Source organism: Equus caballus, chromosome X (assembly GCF_041296265.1).
Source record: "Equus caballus isolate H_3958 breed thoroughbred chromosome X, TB-T2T, whole genome shotgun sequence".
NCBI classification, from domain to species: Eukaryota; Metazoa; Chordata; class Mammalia; order Perissodactyla; family Equidae; genus Equus; species Equus caballus.
Window position 1 is genome coordinate 8,401,063 of NC_091715.1, and position 14,159 is coordinate 8,415,221.

General features: G+C 39.2%; 1 protein-coding gene across 2 annotated transcripts in view; it reads left to right on the forward strand.

Annotated features, from left to right (window-relative positions):
- Nucleotides 1-4,086: 4,086 nt before the first annotated feature.
- FRMPD4 (FERM and PDZ domain containing 4) overlaps nucleotides 4,087-14,159 on the forward strand; it is a 798,322-nt gene continuing 788,249 nt past the window's right edge. Inside the window, exon 1 of one of the 2 annotated variants that reach the window (XM_070257124.1) lies at nucleotides 4,087-4,314. The gene's annotated coding sequence lies outside the window, so the exon portion shown is untranslated. The remainder of the gene's footprint in view (nucleotides 4,315-14,159) is intronic. The other variant, XM_070257121.1, reaches the window with a different exon arrangement.

Below are 14,159 nucleotides of genomic sequence, written 5' to 3' on the forward strand. Positions count from 1 at the left end.
ATTTAATCACTAATTATTCATGGCCCAGAAAAGAAGAAAAAAAAAATTCCCTTACAAGAATCTACTTGTTAAATGTCCCCAATGAAATGAACACAGACTGTCTCTTGGAGCATTCATATAGTTATATACCTTGAGTTTACAGTTAATTCAATTTTTTTTTGGTGAGGCAGATTGGCCCTGAGCTAACATTTTTTTTTTACCCAAGGAAGATTGTTGCTGAGCTAACATTTGTGCCAGTCTTCCTCTATTTTTTGTGTGTGGAACACCACCACAGCATGGCTTGATGAGTGCTGTTGTAGGTCCACGCCCAGGATCCAAACCCGCAAACCCCAGGCCACACAAGCGGAGTGCATGAACTTAACCACTATGCTACCAGGCTGACCCCCTCGTTTTAATAATGAAAAATTTTCTTCCCTCAAAGACGTTTCTTTTTTTTTTTTTTTTTAAGATTTTATTTTTTCCTTTTTCTCCCCAAAGCCCCCTGGTACATAGTTGTGTATTCTTCGTTGTGGGTTCTTCTAGTTGTGGCATGTGGGACGCCGCCTCAGCGTGGTCCGATGAGCAGTGCCATGTCCGCGCCCAGGATTCGAACTAACGAAACACTGGGCCGCCTGCAGCGGAGTGTGCGAACTTAACCACTGGGCCACGGGGCCAGCCCCTCAAAGACGTTTCTTAATAACAACTTCCTTTAAGCTGATTATTTGCAGCTTAGGTTGATTTAAATAACTTCAAAATATTATGCCTTTATTGTATATTACTAATAAGTTTTCAAATAATTCATCATTAAAAATATGATTTAAATGTCTAGATTATCCTTATAAAAGTTATACATTATTCTCCTTTTGTCAATTTTTAAATTGTTACTTTCCTAAACTGCCAAACCTTGCAGTTCAGTTATCACATTTATGGTGTTAATGTTTTAAGTCATTTAAAGGTGTATTCAAAATAATATTTCAATAACTCGTGTATCAGATCCTTGTATTAGGACTTTGAAAAAAACGTGAGGGCAAAACACTTCTGAACAGAAGTAGATTATAAATCCATAGTACAGTGTACACAAAAAAATTTATGAGTTGACATTTGTCATTAGATTATGTTATCAACTCTAAACGTGAGGAAGTACAATTACCCTGTTTTGCCATTATTTTTTTAATAACTCAGTGGCCTCTGCCCTTTAATATTTAGTTTATCAATGGTAAGTTTATCTGAACATTTATTGACAACCACCTACTGTGGTGCCAAAAACTGCTAGGTATCGGAAAGATGAGGAGGAGTAAGGCATGGTCCTTGGTGAGAGAATACACTGAAGAGAATTTCTACAGCCGTTGACCATCATATTTTTTTTTAATCAGGTTCTATATTAAGGAAATGTGTTACTTTAACCAGTTCTGAATTTTAAAAGGTATAATGTAACCTTAAATGGCAACATTTTCCAAAATTAGTCTTCCCATTGTCCAAGAAAGAATGGATAATTCTACTCTTTAACTGATGTGTGGATGTCAGTTTAGGTAGGTTTGATTATTAATTTTTCACCAGTTGTAAAATCTGGCAAGGTGGTGGTAAGGGATCTGATACCCATTGGGAAAGGAAGTTTCAACAGATTAAAATTAAAAGTAGTAACTTGGGGAAGTCATGTTTGCATCCCAGTGAGAGAAGATTCCTCAATAAACCAGTTAAATCTTTTTTTTTTTTTTTTTTTTTTAAGCAATGCAGTTGGAGAGACACCTTTTTATTCTAGCTTCTGCTTGTCTTATGCTTGAGCCAAATTCTTCCAGATGTTCACTTGGGACAAATCCTTAGATAGTGCATATTTAAGCTAATTGAATTGTATTTTCACCTACTTCCAATAAAAGGAGAATGCTATTCTCTGCCTCTCTCCTCCCTAGAATACATCTAAACTCAAAGTGAATTTGTAAATGGCCATTTCGTTGCTTCAGCTTTCTCTCTGATTGGTGTAAATAGTGGGACCAACGAGCAGAATGTTAAGTCCCCAGTGAATGTCTGCAAGGCCTGAGATGATGTGCTTAGCCAGCTTCGTGCTCTCAACTAGGAGGCCAGCCCAGATCATCTTATCAAGATTTTACACATTGCCAATGTATCTCACGCATTGAAAGCATATGTATTACATCTGTCCTCACACAGCAAGGAATACAATTACTATAAATGGGTGAATAAGCAAGTGTTCATGTGTTGTTGAAGTTGAGTTGTAAACTCAAGGGGATGGCACAGATTTCTGAGGACAAAAGGAAAAGAAAAGCAATGAAGGATCTGCTTCAGAAAAAGAAGGATTGGGGGCATTTTTGCTGGGTGACTTGCAGTGTAAGCCTTCCCTTCTTCTAAGAGACCTCTGCCAAAATGTCAAGCATTCCCTTAATGCTTCAGGAGATGGATTTGTACATTTGACCTTTTGTTGGATGGGTTGCCAGGCTGGGACTGACCTCCAGGGAGGCAGGGAAAGAGCAAGGGCACCCCAACAGTTGGTAACATCAGGTTCATAAGTTCTTTCGCTCATCAGATGGGTTCTAGGGAAAGGGTTCCCTCCACGAAAGGCTGTGTATTGTATGATTCCATTTATGTGAACTGTCCAGAATAGGCAAATCCATAGGGACAGAAAGTAGATTAGTGGTTGTCACAGCATGGGGAGAGGAGGGGATTGGAACTGACTGCTAATGGGTCTGAGGTCTCTTTTTGGGGTGATGGAAATTTCTGGAATTAGACAGTAGTGTTTGTTATACCACTCTGAATTTACTAAAAACCACTGAATTGTACACTTTTAAAAGGTGAATTTTATGGTATGTGAATTATATCTCAGTTAAAACAGGGAGATGTAGGGATTGGGTTATGCTTAAACTCAAGAGAAATACACCATGAAAATCAGTTTTTGAGAACTGAAAGATTATTTGATCCAATACTCTAGCATGGCTTCTTTCATGCATCATTGCCTAGGGCAGACCAAGGTTCATTTTCTCACTCCACTGAGTTCACACTTCACCTGAAGGTCAGAAAACCTAGGGCAAACCTCCAGGGCAACTGTTAATGACATTATGGAAAGGAGTTGATTGGTCACCCAAGGAATATTTCAAATATGGTGTTGAATGAGGCAAACACACTACACTAATTTCTCAGGGGCCTCGTGTTCATTATTCAGTGAGGCAAATTCCTTCTTTAGGTTTTCTCAACTGGGAGGTCAAGTTTAAAAACCTGCATTTTACTACGCCAAGACATGGCTTGGTAAACATGCCAGGGTATGATCAAGGTTAGGTCAAACAACATTCTCTCTGTCAACAGGAGAAAATCACTGTTGTTGCTGGAGCAGTAGGTAGCTAAGTGTTCTTGGATTTTATACATCCCCTATCAAAAGTGAATTAGTACACAAGAAGCCTGTCCTCATAATAAATGTTCTTCTCAACAAATTGTGTGTACCCTTTGGCCTTTGGGTTCTGTCCAGACCAGCTGGTCATGATAGGATGATGTCAACATCACCCTATTGCTTTCACATGTAAGCATATCCGTGTGCTGCCGGAGGTTTGTCGATTTATGTCAGGTTACATTATAGATGCTCTGTAATGCAGCTGCTCTTAGTTTAAAATTCTTACAACTGGTGAGAAGAATTGCTGGTTTGTAGACGTAATACTCTATTATGCATTTTGTATAGAAAAGTGAGGAGAAATAAAACTATTGGAAAACTACGTCCTTGTCCTCAAAACTTCCAAGCCAGACTGATCACAAAACCATGATTAAAATGAGTAGTAAAATAATAATGTTAACGAAATAAACTCTTGCTTGCTCCCAGAAATCACTCTCAAAGGAACGTCTGATGCTAGTTTTTTAGTTCTATCCTTTAAGATTTTTGGAATCGAGGCTCTGTTTTGGAAATGTCCAGTGTATTTTGTACACCTGAGGGAAGTATTCTAAAGGGGTTTCAGGTGTTGCCAGTTTTTCAGTGATTATCTGGCCGCTCCAAATCCACTACTCTCTGCTGTGCTCCGTTTTTCTGAAAACGGGAGTCTGCAAACCACGTTTTCCTATGCCCGCTTGCTTCCTGTTTCTGCCAGCAGAGGGCACTGGAGAGGGAAGACAGAGGGTGGGAGAAGGCTTCGTCCTGACCGGCCTAGCTTTTCCTGTCCCGGATGCAATGGCACCTCGCCCTGGCGGCGGCAGCTGGTTGCAGCCTACGCCTTCTATCAGCACTTCCAGAAGCAGCCTCCCGCGAGGCGCCCCTTTCCTCAAAGGCCACAGCCTTGGCTCTCAAAGCCCCTCCTCTAGAACCCTGGTCCTAGCAGCAGCCCGGTAGCAGCGCTCCCTCCTCCACAGGTACCAACTGTATAGACATTTTTAAAGTTCTTGATACATTTGCCAAATTGCTTTCCGGACGAATTACTGTGATTTACACTCTCATGGGTTATGTGTGAAAATGCTTCTAGAAAGCCCTCTTCCGTACAATTGTTAGTTAATTCGTCCTTGGCTTTTAGTGCTTTTTACATTTAACTCTCAAATTCAGCGGTTCGCAAATGCTAGTGGAGACCGAGCGGTTGCGACAGAGACTGTGTGACCCACAAAGCCTAAAGCATGTATCATCCAGTCCTTTACGGATAAAGTTCCAAAACTGATCTTGATTTTGAAACATATAACTATTATGCTTGCCTATTTTTTACATTTTCAGAGGGATTTTTCAGTAGCTGTTGTTAAGGTCTATTTTAACACTCATGATTTATTTAGGAGCCGTTTTCCTCCTTTTTTATTGATTATATTTGTCAAAGGTGATCACATTTATCATTTTTCCCAAGAAATTTACTCTTGGATTTATAAATAATGCTATATTTTTCTGTTTTCTAATATATTTATTTTTATGCTTTAACTATTTTCTTCAAACTACTTAAAAAATCATTTTCTAAAAATGTTAAGGTAATTATTATTAAGCCAACCAACCCCCATTTCTTTTAAAGTCACATAATACTAACATTTTCAGCCCCCCAAAATAAAACCAAGTTAAAAACTAAAAGGCACAGATGCATCAAAGCTCAATTATAAAGAATGGAAAAAAATCGTCCCTCCTCCCACCGCCACAGCTAGTTGCCATAATCATTTTGGAGTTTTTTCTTTTAGTCTCCTCTCTGAGGCACGTGTGTCTCAATGGTTAGCTGAAGTCTCTCTGTTCTTTGAGGTTTAAATTAAATTTGCCTGAGCCCTCTTTTCCAGGCGCCATCGAAAGGCGAATCCCCTGCTCCACGTTTCTGCGACGCCAAGGGAACTTTTATTCTCATGTCTGTATCAAATTTTTCTTTCATTGCCTTCCTCTCCTTAAGCGTTTTCTGTTTTTTTCTGGAAGTAGTTATCAACTCTGATCCTTTTATCACTAGTCAAATTGCAAGTTACCTCTCATCAGCAGATTTAAATTCAACTACTATGTTTTTGGTTTCCGTGAAGTCTTTTTTTCTTCTGACCTGTTTTCTGTTTAATAAGATAAGTTAGAATGGGAAAAAATGCTTTCTTCAAAGATGAGATTCGGAAACCCCTGACACTGAGACGGTGGATTTAAAAAAAATCTTTCTAGAGTTTAGAGTGTGCTTATATTTTGTGTCTTATTGCTGTTGCTAGATGATTCTGCTCTCTTAGTCTGATTCTCCACGTCTTGCCTGTAGTTTGAGAGGCATTTTTCATCCAACCTGCTCACACTGCCATCTGAACAGAATGATGTTTCTTGCTTTTAAGATATGAGAAGATGATGGAATTGGCTTGTTTTAGAACTACTTTTAAATATCTTAAGGAAAGTTTCGAAATACTAAATGAAATATCAAAAACCTTAAGTTGAGCTCATTTATTGCTATGTAATGACAAAGGTTGGTGGTTTAAAACAACAATGATTCCTTCTCACCGCCCTGTCAGTTGCCTAGACGGAGCTAGGCACTTCACCACGTGGTGTTGGCTGTGGCCACTCCTGTGGCTGCATTCAGCTGGGAGCTTAGCTGGGTCAGGGACGTCCAAGATGGCTTCACTCAAGACTGGCACCACAGCTGGAGTGCCTGCTATGTCTGGGGACTGGTGGGACCTCTCTCTCCAGCAGAGGAGACAGACTTGCCACCTGGTGACTCTGGGTGCCAAGAGCAAAGCAGAAGCCACCAGGCATCTTCTGCCATATTCTGCTGTCAGAACAGGTCACACGGCCACCCCAGATTCAGGGGAGAGAAAACAAACTCCATGTCTTTATGGAGAGAGCAGAATGCAACACAGCGAGGGGAGGACTCTTCGGCAGCCACATTTGTAGAGACAATCTACCCAAACTTAATGTAAATCCCATTAATTACATTCAGAAAAATAACACACTAGATGTTAAAATTTTACATATCTGGTATTTATTGTGCTATAGGGACAGTGAGGATAAATAATTAAATGTCTAGTGCATCGTTGGTAAAGGACCAGATAATAATTTAGGCTTTGTGGGCCATTCGGTCTCTGTGCAACTACTCACCTTCTGCTATTATAGGGTGAAAGCAGCCACAGACTATATGTAAATGAATAGATAGGGTTTGGTTCCAATACAACTTTTTTTACAAAAATGATTTGGTGGGCAGGATATGTCCTGTGGGCTGTATTTAGCTGTTCTCTGGTCAAGAGAAATAGTGCTTTCCCTGCATTCTAAAGGGATTTACAATTATGTAGGAAGGAGATTTTAGATTCTAATAATACCCTCGTAGACTATCTGAAACTAAACTTAGTATAATAATGATCACATAGTGAGCTTCTACTTCCTATTTTTGAATCATTAACATCGCCCCATGCTAATAGCATCAAGCAACATGTGTGGAATCTGTTTATTACTTGAGAGTGATGCATGGCAGCGCATCCTTTCTCTTTTCTTGATTTCCATTGCCTTTTAGAGTCTGTAAAATCACTTAATGACCTCAGAGAAGGGATATTTGATAATGTGAAATCCTATTTGGTAAGCAAAAGGCAAACAGTGGGATAGCTGCTATTTTCCAAATTCATTTACCAGCTTTTTGTTTGCATGATTCCAAATATTTAAGTTCTTGTGTTCTTAATAATGAAGCAAAAGCAAAGTTATGACTTCAAAACCCTCTTGACTACTTTTTGTAGTGACTGATTTTTTTTTTTGACCTCTGCGCTTTTCTATAAAGCCTCAACATCTCATATTTCATCCGTGATACATTAGTGCTTTGTGAAGTCAGTTTGTTGGATTTTTTTCACATCCACACATGTCCATATGGTGTGGAAATTGTGGAGAGTTTTTCATCAGTATGCATACCATTTAAAAATACAAGAGATCCCAGGGAAAATAATTTCCATCCTCAGCACCAAAGATACTTCTTTTCATCTATTTATGTATGTGCCTCATATAAATCAAATATGCCATTCTTCTCATTGCTATAATATGGCTTATATTAAACCCAAAGAGAAGTATTTCTTTTTAAATTAAAATAGGCAAGCTAAACAATATGCAATCTATTAAAAAGTAAATATTTTAAATGTTTTTCAAAATTGTATTCATATTATTGCCCTTTACAACTCTCAGATATTACACTGCAGTTTCATTCTTAATTAACATCCTTCGTTTTCTACCTGCAAATGACACACCAGAATAGAAAAGCTCTTGCTGCTAGCTGGGCTTCCTTTTCTCAGGTACTAACTGACAGGTACTACCAGTCTAGAAGAGCTAATGTCAAAATGCTGTCTTTTGTTGTCCTGTTGTCACATTTTCCGGCTTGTCACTTGATTCAGGCTGTCACCCCATTTCTACCCCCCCCCGCCACCAGCTGCAGAGGGAGGGGCTTCAGGCATAGTTCCAGGTTGCTGTCCCCTGGGAAGTACAGCAGAGGTTTGGAGAGAGGTGTGTGCCTAATGTGTGCACGGAGGGGGTTGAGAGACCCAGGCATCTCTGGAGAGTTGCTTTTCCTAAGTGCCTGTTTTGTAAGTGTGAAGGGGTTTGTTTAGCTTCTCTTGTGTATCCTTGTCTGTATAGCTCATGTTTGATTCAAATAGCATTGGGTATTCAGTGGCTTCACGCAGACAACGCGTGAAGTGCTTTAGATTGAAAATTTAGACATCACTAGAATAGCAGGTATTGCCTGAGCTCCTCCCACTCCTGCCACAGAAAGCGCCTCTTCTCAGCTTGTGTGTTCACCATAAGTCTCTCCAGGAACTGTCTCAAAAATAAAAATAAATGGAATCCATTTCTAACCTTTGTTTGGAAGTGGGTTTTGCCTTCCTCCTGAGACCTTTCAAATTGATGTTTCCTTTGTATTATCTTTTCATTTCATGATTTTTCTCTTCAACTCTGAGTACTCAGCCTGACGTTTGGCTCCTCTCCTCCAACTGGACAGGATCAGTCCTCTAGAACCCTGCACAGAGCCTGGGTCTCTGAGAAGGACTATTTTTCTTTTATGCTTCCTTGAGGAAAATCAATCCACAGCGACGCACAGACCTTATTCTATTTCATTCACCAGCCAGCTGACTGGCACTTTTTTTATACATACGAAATTACCATGCATTGGGTTAGTTTCTCTAAGCTTCCTTTCAGAGCTATCTCCTTTGATTCTTGTCTTATTTCCTTTTCTGCCATCTGTTGAAATATCTTCTTTAGAGATACTGAAATTGAGTCGTTAAATATGCTTGTGAGACTGATGGCTGATGTGGGTGACTCAAGGCTTGAGAGAACAGTCAAGGATCCACTATGAAACAAAATACAGTAGTCCCCCCTTATCTGCAGTTTTGCTTTCCAGGGTTTCAGTTACCCACGGTCAATCACGATCCAAAAATATTAAATGGAACATTCCAGAAATAATTCCTGAGTTTTCAATTGTGCGCCGTTCTGAGTAGCGTGATGAAATCTCGGGGCCATCCTACTCCGTCCTGCCTGAAACATAAACCATCCCTTTGTCCAGCAGATCCACACTGTACATACTACTCACCCCTTAGTCACTTAGTAGCCATCTCAGATATCAGATCAACTGTTGCAGTGTTGCCCGTGATTTTGTTCAAGTAACCCTTATTTTAGTTAATAATGGCCCCAAAGCACAAGAGTAGTGATGCTGGCAGTTGGGATATGCCAAAGAGAAGCCATAAAGTGCTTCCTTTAAGAGAAAAGGTGAAAGTTCTCCACTTAATGAGGAAAGAAAAAAAATCTTATCTGAGGCTGCTAAGATCTATGGTGACTTTTATTACATTATATTGTTATAATTCTATTTTATTATTAGTTATCATTGTTAATCTCTTCCTGTGCCTAATTTATAAATTAAACTTTATCATAGATCTGTATGTATACAAAAAAACATAGTGTATGTAGAGTTCAGGACTATCTGAGGTTTCAGGCATCCACTGGGGTCTTGGAACTTTTCCCCCATGGCTAAGGGGAGACTACTGTACCTCTTTTCTTCTATTTTCTAGAAGGCACAGAGTAGTTTGAAAGTGCCAGTAATGAGTTTTTTGAAGACGTAGCAATGGTAATTATTTCATTTCGATTTCCTAGATGACTGTGTAAATTGCTACCTCATAAGGATCTGGGCCTTGGCAGGTGGAAAATGAATACTGTACAACGTGCCATTCACTTTTCAGCCTAGTTTACTTCATAGAAACGTCTATATGCTTTCCGTGGACACGTCACAATATATATTTTTGAGAAATTATTCTTCCAATAGACCGTTCAATACTTGTAAACTGATTGTTTTATCTTTAATGTCTCATTGTAAACAATAATTTTAAGGATATTCTTTCCCCAAGGATACTTTCCTGTTTCCCTGATTTTCTATATTCAAGTGAACCAAATCTAATCTTTTCCTGTGAGGCACCACAAAATTACTGAAAGAGTTAAACACAGATTACCATATGACCCAGCAATTCCACTTCTAGGTATATCCCCAAGAGAATTAAAAATATGTGTCCATACAAAAACTTGGGCACAAATGTTCATAGCGTTATTCACAATAACCAAAAATTGGAAACAATGCAAATGTTCATCAATTGAAGAAGAGTGAACAAATGTGGTGTATCCATACAATGGACTATTACTCGGCCACAAAAAGGAATGAAGTACTGATATGTGCTACAACATGGATAAATCTTGAAAACGTTATTCTATATGAAAGAAGCCAGACACTAAAGAACATACAGATTATATGACTTCACTTATGTGAAGTATCCAGAATAGGCAAATCCATAGAAACAGAAAATAGGTTAATGGTTGCCTAGGGTGAGGAGAAGGCCATAGGTGGGGGGTGGGGCGGGTTGGGCTCTGGGGAGGGAGTGCTAATGGGGACAGGATTTCTTTATAGGGGTGATGAAATTGTTCTACAATTAGATAGTGGTGATAGTTGCACAACTTTGTGCATATACTAAAAACTGCTGAATTGTACACTTTAAACGGATGAATTTTATGATATGTGAATCATATCTCAGTCTAAAACATGCCATGGAAATAAGAATATCTAATCATACCAAAAGAAAGTAGATATATCTGCTTTGCCACTAAAAGCTTGAAGAGTTAGGGCAGGCATGTTGATCATTAAGGTAAAATGGTGAAATGTTTTAAAAACATCTGTTATAAAATTAAGCAATGAGGGGCTGGCCCTGTGGCCGAGTGATTAAATTCGCGCACTCTGCTTCAGCAGCCCAGGGTTTTGCAGGTTCGGATCCTGGGCGCAGAAATGGCACCGCTCATCAGGTCACGCTGAGGCGGCGTCGCACATAGCACAACCAGAGGCACTCACAACTAGAATATACAACTATGTACTGGGAGGGCTTTGGGGAGAAGAAGAAGAAAAAAAAAGATTGGCCACAGTTGTTAGTTCAGGTGCCAATCTTTTTTTAAAAATATTAAGCAATGAGAAGAAGATATGAGAATTTATTTGCTATCTTCTGCCCAAGTCAAATTTAAGATTATCAGGCTGAATCATTTTTATACCAGTTTTCAAAGATGCAGCTTGCATTTTGCTGCCTTGAACACCGGGTATCAAGCATAAGATAACCTTTTCTATTTTGGTCCAGGATAATTACTGCATGCCTTGGTCATATTAGGTATCAATAAGCATTTGTTAACTGCATGGATAAATCAATGTTTGTTCTTACTATAATGTTTTCTTAAGACGCTGGATGTGTAGGATTATCCTCCCCCTTAAAATGAATGATTTAAGAATATTGTATTTGTCTACTTTAAAGTTTCTCCTTTATTTATATGTATATGCTTAGTCTTCTTTTTCGCAATTTATCTTTTCAGATCAGGATTGAAATAATGTTCAAACATTGTAATTGTTGATTAGTCTCATTTTAATCTGTAGGTTTTCTCCCTCCCTCTCTTTTTTCACCCTCTTGCCATTTACTTTTTGAAGATATTAGTTCTTTGTCTTGTAAAATTGCTCACAGTCTGGATTTTGCCAAAGGCATTTCCGTGGTATTGTTTAACATGTTCTTTTGTACCCTCTAGTTCCTGTACATTAGTAGATAGAACTGGAGGCTTAATCAGATTCAAGTTCAAATTTTTTGACAAGACTATTTCATAGCTGCTGTTGTTACTTTAGTGGTATTTCATGTCTGGTTGTCTGTGTTGTTGTGATGTCAGCTGCTGTTGATGATTATAGAATAGATCTATTAATTCACTGGGGTTTGAAAAATGGTGTTCCTGGTAGCCAGTCTCTAAGATGGCCCCCAATGCTCCCTGCTGCCTCATATTCATGCCTTTGTGTGGTCCTTCTGCATTGTGTCTGGGTTGGTGTCCTGACCAATAGAATACGGGAGAAGTGATGGTATGTCACTTGAGAGTGTAGCTTCTGACTCTCTCTCTCTCAGGCCACTTGCTCTGAGCAAAGCCAGCAGCCATGTCATGAGGACCACTTGGAGAGGAACTAAGGTCATCGGCTAACAGTCCCATGAGGGAGCTTAGAAGTCAAGCCTTCAATGGCTGTAGCCCCAACTGGCATCTTGGTTGCACCTCCTGAAAGATCCTGAGCCCTAGCTCCACCACTCCTAAATTCTTGACCCGTAGAAACTGTTGTCTTAAGCCTCTATGTTCCAGGGTAATTTGTTACTCAGCAAAGATAACAAATTCAGTGTTATTCTTATCCTTTCATTCAACCTTCATTTATTAGCTGGAGTATTTCTATAAAGAGAAACTTTCCTTCAACAACAATTTGATTACTCGGTGGTACTGTTGGTCTAGTTACTCTTTTAATTCTTTTAATTCTGAATTATAATCATACCATATATATGTTTTTGTATAGATGTATATACATATTGTGTAGATGATGGGTGGATGGATAGATAAATAGATTGATAGATAAATTTAAAGAATTTAGAGCATTTTCTTATATTTTTATAGGTTGTCCTGAACATCATATGTTACCGGTGGTATGACATTCCACTGAGTTTATTTAACCATTCCTCTTTGTTTGAAATTTGATTCGTTTCCAGTGTTACTGCTAAAAGCCTATCAGTTAGAAATATTTTTGCGTGAGGCTTTTTATGACTTTAAGATTATTTTATTAGATCAGACTCCTGAAGATATAATTGCTGAATCCAAAATTATGGGCCTTTTTCAGGCCTGATACATTTTTCTAAATTACTTGCCAAAAAGAAAATACAGTTTCTACTGGCACCAACAAAATCTGTGTGGCCATTTCACTGCATTCCTGTCAGGCATCTGTGTTATTTATCCATTCAATATTCATACAACAAACATTTGTAAAGTGCCTACTATGTGCTGTTCATAAAAAAACTCAATTTCTTTACTTGTCTGGTCCAATAGTATCTCACAGATTTTGTTTGAAATATTTTATATATCCTTTTCAAATATCTCAGTACCTCTTCTTTTTTACCCTCTGAGTCAGGCAGGTATTTATTTGTGTCTGCTCACCGCCGCCAGCCTTGCAGTCTACTCCCCTGAACCTTTTCTCTCCATCTCTCTCCTACTTCATTTATTTTATTTCATACAGCCTGGGAAGCCAGATCACCATCCTTGTTAGGACAATGAATTAAAATGAGGTGACTTTGACTCATCTACTGCCACTATTCATTCTTGTAAATGGAAGTGTAAATCCTTTGTTAGGCCATATTTTATTTAGCTTGATTTATTATTTTTCACAAGAATAGCTTTCCCTGAAAGTCCTGAAGAGAGAGTAACTTTGTAAAGATGCAACAAGACATTTTCTAAGAAAGAATCTTTTGTAACATAGACTGTCATCCCCTAAGCTAAAGAGACATGGACTAGTTTCTCTTTTAGCAACATCTCGGGTGATAAATTGAGAGCAAAGATTAGATTCCTTTAAAATCAGTATCTCATCGATTACATCTTTAAAGGAACCAGCAGTTAATTCAAGACCAAATCACCAAGTAGATTTGTTTCTTTTGAGGGGCTGCCATTTGGGTGGTTTCAAGTTCATTTTAGATAATAACTATCCCCTCCTCCATTCTAAGGGAAAGGTAGAAAATTCGTAAAGTCAGAAGAGTAGAAAGAGGAAAATAGCCATTGCCTACAGCCCCACCACCCAAACATAATCACCACCAATATTACAACTTACATCTGTCATGCGGGTGGTTTCTCCGGCTGCCTACGAGTCATGTATCAAGATTTGGGATTAACCGTATGTTACACAGTATGGGATAAGGCATAGGTCCCATAGGGAAAGGGTAGACTTATATAAGACCAGGGTTGGCAAGAGACAAGAGGCATGGGCACCCCATCCTCCCAATATTCCACAGAAAGGAGTGCAGAAGTCAGGGTTTTTTGCTGTATATGCACTGGAGATCCATGTCCTAGTGGAGTCACTCTGTCCCTCGTGAATTTTCATTTTCATAGGAGAACATGACAGTGACCATGTCAAGGGTTGAATAATCCAAAAGTTGGCGCTGGGAAGTCTAGATTTGGGTGAAGCATGTTTGCAGGGCTTGTCTGGAAATGCCAGCAACCCAGGACCCAAGGCCTTTGGAGTCCATGGGAACTTATGGCCCCTTCTGTCTCAGCAAGGGAGCTGATGGGCCGATGGAAAGCTAAGTTCAGGTGAGGCCCCTCTCACTGGGAGAAGGGATGGAAGCATCTTTCTTTCATAAAGCATGATCCCAGCTGGGGGTGGGTGGTAGGCTCCTGGGTTACTCTTGTACCCTAATTTCCTTTTAACTGGTTGTGTGCGTTTGCCTATTTATCTGTCTCTCTATAC